We start from the raw sequence: 10,514 nt of genomic DNA on the forward strand, positions 1-10,514 counted from the left end.
AGCCGGGAATCGAACCTGGGTCTTCTACGCCAAAGGCGCGTACTCTAATCGCTTAAAACCAGGATGGAGCTCAGCAAATGTCTCAAGTCTAATGCAGATACCATTAATGTACCGTCGTAAAATTGATGGTGAACCCATAGAAAGACGTAGAACCTTCCAGCACACACACAAAACAAATCGTGAAGATCGTAATGAATAGTGAGTGATATGTCCACTTCAAAAGCTTAAATTTGATTTATTTTGTTAAAGAATATAAGTGCATTTAAAGAAATACAATAATTCAGAATCATCTCAGTGCATTAGCAATAGTATCAGTAGAGAAAAAGGGTAAAAACCAGACTTAAAAAGAGATATTGACAAATTAGCTGCCCCGAGGAACAGTAGAATTGATTTCATATACATATGAAATGGACCATTTGTTATGAATGAGTACATTTTATTATGTATAAGTATACATAGTTACCTTCATTGATTTGATTTCATGGTTTACCTTATTTAGAATACTAAAAGAATTATAGAATTATAATTTTCTAACGGCTGTGAACTACCAAAAAATTATGTCAGGAGACGCCACTGCACCTACTAAAAAGGAATAAAAAAATTAACGATATTAGTTAAAGATAAAGAAATACTTCATATCACTGTGCATATTTTGAAATTGTCACGGGATGGCGGTAGTACCTCAGTGTGCTCTTTGTTCTTCACGCTTGCATACTAGAAGGTAGGTAGGAGCAAATTTAAGAGTGTTCAATTTTCACAAAATCATATTATTTGAAGTATTCTTACACTTTTAGCTGAATAAATTGTTTGTTTTGTTCAAAATTTTGATTCTTGAAGATAAGATAATTTAACATCAGCCTCCAAAATATTTTCGTGTTTAACGTTCCTGAAACCATATACCCGTGAATCACCACGAAGGATACTGAGAAAAATCCGTTATCTGGAGAGCGGTATATTGCGCAAATATACGGAATCCATATCTTTATTACGGAAATCTGTATGGCGCATACATTATCCATATGCTACATACGTACTGCCTTTTTTTCTAGCTTTGATGTTACATCATGCAGCAGCAGGATGTCTAACATTTAACAATCTGAAGTATATTATATACATATACGTATATTACATACATCAGCTATATGTTATATACGTCCTTTTGTATATGAAATCCTTACCGCCTACCTGCAACGGAAAGTACTTATAAATGGAACACTAATATGGAAACATACGTTTTCACTTATTCATTTACTGCGGGATATTATATATAACAATATTTTAAGTCCAAAATCTACAGGATTTACGGCTGTAATCTACGCTTTCAGGTACACCCTATACGTTTATTTTTTGCCTGTGGACGAACTTTTTCCTCCCATTTATAATGGAACTAAGTTTTGTATCCGCCCCCCATCCCCCGCCATTATACACACACACCAACAAGCAGATCAAAATCATTAAGACTCAGATAAAATAGAAGTCAGACCTATCTCTTCCAAAACGTATTTCAACACTGAGGAAGTTAAATTATCATTTTGTCTTGTAAAGCCTTTCCCATTATACGTATTAATAAAGGAAATATTGTTCTCCTTAGAGTTGTTTAAGTTCATTATAAAGATATATAATAAGTAGAAGAAAGGTGATCACTAAACACTGACTAAATCAACGAAAATCAGAAATAAAATATGTTTTTATTTGCGTCTCCATATCATGTGAAGGAATCCAACTATCTTTCATTGATCGTAGTCTTCGATTTGAGTCATTCATTGATCCAGACTAAAAATGTAATTAATTAAACGTTAATTGTTAATTTATTCAGATTAAGATATCAAGTACAGTCGTGGTTAAAATATATTTCTGATCACCAAAATATTGTGATTTTCGTAAGTGTCCTTCTCACAATCAAGAGGATTAGCATAAAAGATAAGTATACATAATAAGTGCTAAATTAAAATGTTCTTAAAATACTTCATTAGCAGGTTTTATCCAAATATAAAAGTGCATATACAGACTGTTTCAAAATAACATTGATAACGTTTGGAAGGTGATTCCTGACACCAAGATAAGACAAAGAGTACAGACCAAACCAGGTTGCAGAAATGCGTCATTTCAGAGTTATAGGGTGGCCCCGCGTAGCGTAGTTGTTAACGCTCTCTCCTTCGGTGTGAGCGGTCCTGGGTTCGATTCCCGGTGGGGCCACTCGGTCGAAAAAATGTAAAACGCTTTTTCAGGCCAGACATCCTGATTGAGGTTTTCCTGGGTTTTTCTCATTTTGACACCAGACAAATTCCGGTATGGTACCTAACGTATAGGTATCTTGTCGCTTCTTTCCTTCACCCGGCCTTTCTTCCTTCCCTTTCCCCGGATTGTGTGCTCGCCGAGGGACGTTATCCCTTAAAACATGAAGGGCTAAATGGCCTTAGATGCCGAAAGCCCAGAAATCTTACTCCTAACCTAATTCTAACCTTCAGAGTTATAGGCTATCGAAAACATGAAAAAGTGAACGGTAAAGGTCCATATCTCCAACACTATGGGACCTACCTAATAATTCACTTACTAACTAATATGTGCATTATCTAAAATTACATGTTTCAGAATCCTGTGGTACTCACGCAACAATGTTTAAAAAGGGAGTTTGGCTACGGGCATATAATTTGAAGTACTTACCAACTACGAGACTACCCGAGTACGGTAGGTCCTTATAGTATTGGAGCTATGAAACTTTAAAGTTCATTTTTCATATTTTCGGCAGCCTATAACCTCCGAAATAACGGAGTTCTGTAGCCAGGTTGATCTATACTTCTTATCTTATTTTGGTGTTACTAAACGTTGTCGGTGTTGTTTCGAAACACCCTGTATAACTTTTTAAACCAAAATGCACAATCAGAATTGGTTTTTAAATATGAGTGTAGGTAACGTCCAATTTTATGAACATGTTCAATTTAATGCTAACGAACAATCTATGCTTGTCTCAATTTACTGATCCGTTTCCAACCAATGTACTGTATATCATAAACTCTAATAAGTGACATTTTAAGAGTAGCCATCTTTTAATTAATTATTTTAGCTTCGAATCAGTTGCGCAACCAGAAATTTTTATTGGGAGGGGTCTAATATTACAAGAACCTACGTTTATACAGATTGAATCAACATTACACTGTTAAAAATATATATATATATTTTTTTTAAATTTGAGAAATCGTTTCTTATAAGTGCACCGCGACAATATTTCTTAGAAATGCGATTTGTCTATTCTCATTCGTACGGAAAGTAAAAGTGTATTTTCTCATTTCGATTTATACAATCTCGTCTATTTTTCTTCATTTTTCACTAATGAGCGTTTTAAACTCTTGTTTCTAAGAAAATATATTCTCGATGTACAGATAAGAAATGGTTTGTCAGATTTAAGAAAGTATTTTTAACAGTGTATTCTGCACCCGAAAAGACAATAAGTAATAGTCAAGTACTGTTACATTCTCACGAGGAAACGGTCTTAAGTGTAAACAACCGATTTGGCTGGGGTCCGGATATGTGTTACGGGAGACCAAAATAGGAGACACGTATTTTGGCGTTTGGGCCCATAAGCAGAAATTTCCGAAATACGGGGCCCCAAAGTGGCCCTACATGCTATAACTAGGAAGCGAATGACGTTACTTGTACACAACCGATTTTGCTGGGATTCGGATATGTGTTACGGGAGTCCAAACTAGGAGACACGTATTTGGCGTTTGGGCCCATACGTAGAAATTTCCGAAATACGGGGCCCTAAAGTGGCCCTACATACTATAACTAGGAAGCGAATGACGTTACTTGTACACAACCGATTTGGCTGGGGTATGAGACTTGTGTTTGTTGTTAGGTCCCACAAAAAAGAATGTCGAATGTACAGGGTCCGATATTGGTAGATTTTCAATAAGACCATGAAGTTGGCGTTTGTGGTACCCATGCAATTCTGAACAGATGTTGAGCTGGAACGAGCCGTCGAGGGGGATTTGCTGACCACGACGGTGTCAACGGAGCGAAAGAATGTTTCCGTTTTTCGCTTGTATTTCTATGGCTAAGATGTGTGGAAACCGGGCGGTACACTTTTGTGCAAGAGAGTGAACATTAATATTTAATCGATACGGCGTGTGCTGTCAGGAAACCGGGCACAGTGGCGGAAGTAAAGTTTGCCGCCCTGTCATGTTTTGTCGGAATATAAACTACATGTCTTCGACTTGGGCTTATAATAGCCATATCGGGATCCCAGCCAAACCGGTTGTGTACAAATAACGTCATTCGCTTCCTAGTTATAGCATGTAGGGCCACTTTGGGGTCCCGTATTTCGGAAATTTCTGCGTATGGGCCCAAACGCCAAAATACCTGTCTCCTACTTTGGTCTTCCCTAACACATATCCCAACCCCAGCCAAATCGGTTGTATACAAGTAACGTCATTCGCTTCCTAGTTATAGCATGTAGGGCCACTTTCGGGTCCCGTATTTCGGAAATTTCTGCGTATGGGCCCAAACGCCAAAATACGTGTCTCCCAGTTTGGTCTCCCGTAACACATAGCCGGACCCCAGCCAAATCGGTTGTATACAAGTAACGTCATTCGCTTCCTAGTTAGAATGTAGGGCCACTTTGGGGGCCCGTATTTCGGAAATTTCTGCGTATGAGCCCAAACGCCAAAATACGTGCCTCCCAGTTAGGTCTCCCGTAACACATAGCCGGACCCCAGCCAAATCGGTTGCGTACAAGTAACGTCATTCGCTTCCTAGTTATAGAATGTAGGACCACTTTGGGGCCCCGTATTTTGGAAATTTCTGTGTATGGGCCCAAACGCCAAAATACGTGTCTCCCAGTTTGGTCTTCCGTAACACATAGCCGGACCCCAGCCAAATCGGTTGCGTACAAGTAACGTCATTCGCTTCCTAGTTATAGAATGTAGGACCACTTTGGGGACCCGTATTTTGGAAATTTCTGCGTATGAGCCCAAACGTCAAAATACGTGTCGCCTATTTTGGTCTCCCGTAACTCATATCCCGACCCCAGCCAAATCGGTTGTGTACAAGTAACGTCATTCGCTTCCTATTTATAGCATGTAGTGCCACTTTGGGGGCCCGTATTTCGGAAATTTCTGAGTATGGGCCCAAACGCCAAAATACGTGTCTCCTAGTTTGGTCTCCCGTAAACATATCCGGACCCCAGTCAAATCGGTTGCGTACAAGTAACGTCATTCGCTTCGTAGTTATAGCATGTACGGCCACTTTGGGGCCCCGTATTTCTGAAATTTCTGCGTATGGGCCCAAACGCCAAAATACGTGTCTTCTACTTTGGTCTCCCGTAACACATATCCGGACCCCAGCCAAATCGGTTGTTTACACTTAAGACCGTTTCCTCGTCAGAAGAATAAGCTAGATTTTTTTTTTTAATATAAGAAAAGAAGTACAGATGAAGTGTGAAATCAAATTTTTATGCTACATCAATCATTTCTCGGCTAAACAAGTATAGTTTTATTAAGAACGTGTACAATTGTGCATCGAAATGAAATCTTTGAGTTTTACGTCCCGCGCGTATGCTGGTTAGGCTAAAGGAGACGGTGATTATGAGTAATGAGTATAATGGTGGAATGAAGAAAGTGGGAGGTAACGGGAGAACCCCGAGAAAACCCAAGCACACGGTGTTTGTCCACCACAAAGTTCACTTGGCGGGGGCTGGGATCGAACCCAGTACCCCAAGCACCAGAGATGAACGCTCTACCACTGTGCCACCGCGGCCCGCAAACGTACATCGAGTTCCAACTTATTTCGCAAGGGAAGAGGGGTCCAAACCTAGTAAACTCTCATGTAGGTGAGGGTTTGATTGGAATTTGCCAATAATTCAAATCAAAGACAACAAGGATTTGAATCCTGATGTTTCGTTGACTGTGTGAACACACAGTATAGTAGTTAAGAAACTTCATTTTTCCTACGAAATTGATTTTGGTACGATAACTCCTCATACTTGTGAATTTTGTGCACTTATGCATTCTAATACGATAAAAATTCCTAGTTTTTTTTTTTTTAATTTTTTTTACAGGAAACTGGTCACTAAAGGAATGACAGGCAAGGAAATTCTATTACATGAGAACAGTATGGAAAATATTGGAAAACAGAACCTGTTTGCATTGTCATTGGAAAATTGGAAATTGAAGCTTAAGGGCCCCTTTAACAATAATTGTGATTTTAAGTTTATTGTTCCTTTCAGCAAGGCTATATCGTCAGTAAAGGCACATACAGCACAGGCTTATCTGAATGCTTTCAATTATACAGGAAAGCTATTTGAATTTTTTCGTCTAACGTTATACCTTACTACTGACGACTTCATTTACAACATAGTGTTGCGAAAGTTTGTACCAAGAAAGCTCTGACCTTAGTGTTTCTGAAAATAGTATTAAAGGTTGACCACGTTGTACTTTTGGCGGGACAAAATGTGCTTCAATCATTTACGCCTCTTCCGCCGCGTTCGTTCTGAAGAAAAATTAGTTACGCCCTTGAAAAATTAAAAGTAAGATACAGCAATAGTGTTTAGCATTAAAGAATACGCTGATGACCAGTTATGAAGTCAAGCCGGGTCCCACCTAAGCGATTCCCTAGTACTTTTCTTACTGTAAAGTCAGAGTTTTCAGACCCTGGTGTACTGTTCTGAAGATTCCTTTGCGAGAAAATTTCTTTTCATATTCCGCGGTTTGAACTCAGGAAGTATGGAAATTCTATAGTGTGTGTGGCCATTATTATTATTATTATTATTATTATTATTATTATTATTATTATTATTATTATTATTATCACAGTACTTTTCTAATCACCACTGCCCAGGCACTTATCCAGGGGGATCTAGGGGACCGCCCCCTTAAATCTTTGCGGGCTCCTCTAAACTTTTCACGGTAGGCTTGCAAACGAACTATAATGTGGTTGGATCGCCTCCCCCTAACTTCAGCCGGGTCCCCTACATTTTTGGGCTGGCTACCGGCCTGCCACTGTCGTACATTATAGCTGATGACACTCCAATGTGTTTGTAATTGTGGCTAGGTAGTAGTGATGTCTCTGTTTCACGTGAATGTGCTGTCTCTTTTGAAAGGAACAAATTAAATTATTAGTAAGGATATTTTAAATAAAGAATTTTGTAGTATTATACTCATATTTTGAGCTCATGGAAAATATATGTATTAGTTAGCAATTGATGTTACAAAATAAGAATACTGTATAACAAAGCAAGAATTCCACATAAAATTTGTTTTTAAATCAACTTAAATTAACCCTGCACATTGTAATTGCTGCCATAGAGACGGCATAACCGTCTGCGGCCCGCCCATCGTCTGATGGGAATGAAAGACTTGTGAAAAAAAAAAAAATGTAATTGCTAACAGTACCAAGTGCAATACGACGTCCATTGTCCTTTTGGATCATTTACATCATATTTATATTATATACCTAGCAAAACATTGAACTGACTTATATTCAGCAAACTAAATTATAGAAAATAATGATCATAGCATGAACTAATTTCACGTCAAAGCATGTCATAGGTTCTTAAAACACTCTCATATTCCACCTTTAAAATTCGCCCGTAATGGAAATGATCATTTGAATGTAAGATATAATGAGGTTTTCTTCTTTTTTTTTTTTTCTCAAAATGAACTTGGGTTATAATCTGAAGTTATTACTCTCAGCGCTTCACTTAATTCTTGGAAGCAACACGTTGCAAAGCACGACTGAAGAAAGACCACGACAGTGGCGTATTTACGATTTTGTTTCGGGCAGGGCTATGCTAACTTTCGGGGGGGGGGGGGGGGGCTTTGCCTGAAAATGTGAAAATTCTGCAAGATATTTCATATACTTTACTATAGTAAGTAAGATTTCGGGGAGGGCTTAAGCCCGGAAGCCCTTCCCTAAATACGCCACTGGACCACGAGCAAATTCTCTTATCGATTTAATAAATATAATTTTATGTGATGTGTTTAGCTTTCTTTTTTTTGTTTTCTTTTCCTTTCCTTTTCCTTCTATAGAAATCACAAAGGAAGTAATCAACAGGTGAATAGCTGTATGTTAGTTACTCCTCTTCGCAGATGTTTTTAAACGCTTAATTTCAAGATACGCCATTCGCAAACAGCTCATATCTCCATTCATATAAGAAATTCAGCTCTGAACGTTTTATGGTTGATAGAGCAGGTTAAACAAGCATGCATGGTGCTCATAACTCAGAATCACAATATTGCGAGTTACGCCCTTACGTGCCTTTACCTACGATGTGAGACGTGAACCTACAGCTTAACGCGGGATCTGAACCACATGAGCATGGCTTGGGAATCGAACTCCCGTCTCCAATAACAAATACACCTACTCTAATCACTTAGACACAAGGGAGCTCCCCTTTCAAAGTAAATAATAATAATAATAATAATAATGGTCCCGTTAATAACATATTAGATTCAACATCTGACAATAGCTATTACAAACTGAACTTGCATTATAAATTTAAACGTGATACTGATTGCAGTCTGTTGAATTACATGTCGCGGAATTCTAAACAATGTTTTGTTTGTGTTATTGGGAACAACATATTCTAGGTCCTGTCACAGAGTACGTGGGTCCAGAAATATGGGACCTAATTGAAACTAAACTAAACTAACCTAATCAGAGTCGTAGCTGAGAGATTTCGGAGCCCGGGACGAAGTAAAATTCGGCGCCCCCTACATTTACCATAACAAACTTTTGAGACCTTTTTTTTCTCTTCTTCAATATAAGAGAAGCTGCTTTTTTATTATCTTATGCTGATTTTTTTTTATTAAGCTGCTTGGTTAGACCATTGCAACATCCAAAGCGATCATTATGTATTCTTTCACAAATAAGAACTATTTTCAATAGGCATTTTTTGGGACTAAAACTTCACAAAACTACCTTTGGTTCTATACAAATCCACTTGGAGAACAGTTATGAAAATTTACAGCTATTTAGAATGTTTCATACTATCGACAAGAAATGGAATGTCAATACAATAGAAACTATGTGTTTTTAAGTTGTTCAAAATAGGTGACACCTTTAATTTCTAGAAATAATTGTAAACTTCTGTAATTTTATTCTGTATATGACCACACAAATAGCATTTTAATTTCGATTCGTTTAATACCAGCAATTAAACAGTTGAATTTGTTAATGATAGACTTTCTTTTATTACTCTTAAGGATTATTGGTGTGATATTATTACATTAAATATGCATGCCCCAACAGAAGATAAGGATGACGAAATGAAAGACAGTGTTTACGAAGTAATATTAGAGCGGGTATTGGTTCAACTTCCGCAAAAGCATACTAAAATTCTATTAGGGGATTTCAATGTGAAAAGGAAACAAAGTCTGCATAAAGAAAGCAACGACAACGGCGTTAGAATCGTGACCATGGCAACATCGAAAACTTTATCGTGAAGAGTACAAAATTCCCATATCACGATGTTCATAGTATACATGGACCTCGCTAGATGGAAGAACACACAATCAAGTTGATCACGTTTTAGTACACAGAAAAAAAAGTCTACCATAGACTAGAAAAAAAGTCTAGATATTTGGTCTTTCAGACAACCTGACTGTGACACTGATCACTATCTAGTAACAGCAATAATAAGAGAGAGATTAAAGGAAATATTCAACAACTAAAAAACGAATAGGTTTAGTTTAATGAAATTAGAGGAGAACCAGGCTAAAGAGGAATACCAGATTGAAGTATCGAATAGATTCTCGCTTTCAGATGGTTTTAAGAGCACTAGTGTTGAAAATACTTGGGTTCAAATTAGGGACAGCAGTAAAATGTCAGCAAGAGGAAAAAATGGAGCACGCAGAAATACGTAGAAACAAACCATACAGATTTTAAGCGAGCCTTTGATTTGATTGATCAAGAAATACTTCTTAAAAAGATTAAAGTATTTGGTATTTCAAATGAATCAATCCGACTATTTAAGTCATATTTAAGCAACAGAATCCAATATGTAACATATAATAATTGTAATCCTAAACAATATTCTGTATATTCTGGAGTACCACAAGGATCCAATTTAGGGCCTTTACTATATTTAATTATGATAAACGATTTACCTGAAGAGTTACAATATTCTTCGTGTCTAAGTTTGCTGATGATACTAAATTATACAAACAAATTTCTACAAGAGATGATTGTGAAAATTACAGAGAGATCTGGTGGGGTTGAGTGAATAGTGTCAAAGGAACAAATTTGAACTCAATATTTCAAAATGCAATGTTGTAACATTTTCAATCACAAGGAAACCTGTTATATTTAAATATATTATAGGGAATCAAGTACTGGAGAGGAAATAAGTTGTCAGGGATCTGGGAGTATGGTTTGATGCAAATCTAAAGTTTACATATCATATGGATATCAAAACAAATGAGGCGTTTAAAATGCTTGGATTTACTAAACGATCGTGCTGTTGACACTATTCACTCAACCCCACCAGATCTCTCTGTAATTTTCACAATCATCTCTTG

This window comes from Thermobia domestica, chromosome 7 (assembly GCF_964235325.1).
Source record: "Thermobia domestica chromosome 7, izTheDome1.hap1.1, whole genome shotgun sequence".
Classification (NCBI taxonomy): domain Eukaryota; kingdom Metazoa; phylum Arthropoda; class Insecta; order Zygentoma; family Lepismatidae; genus Thermobia; species Thermobia domestica.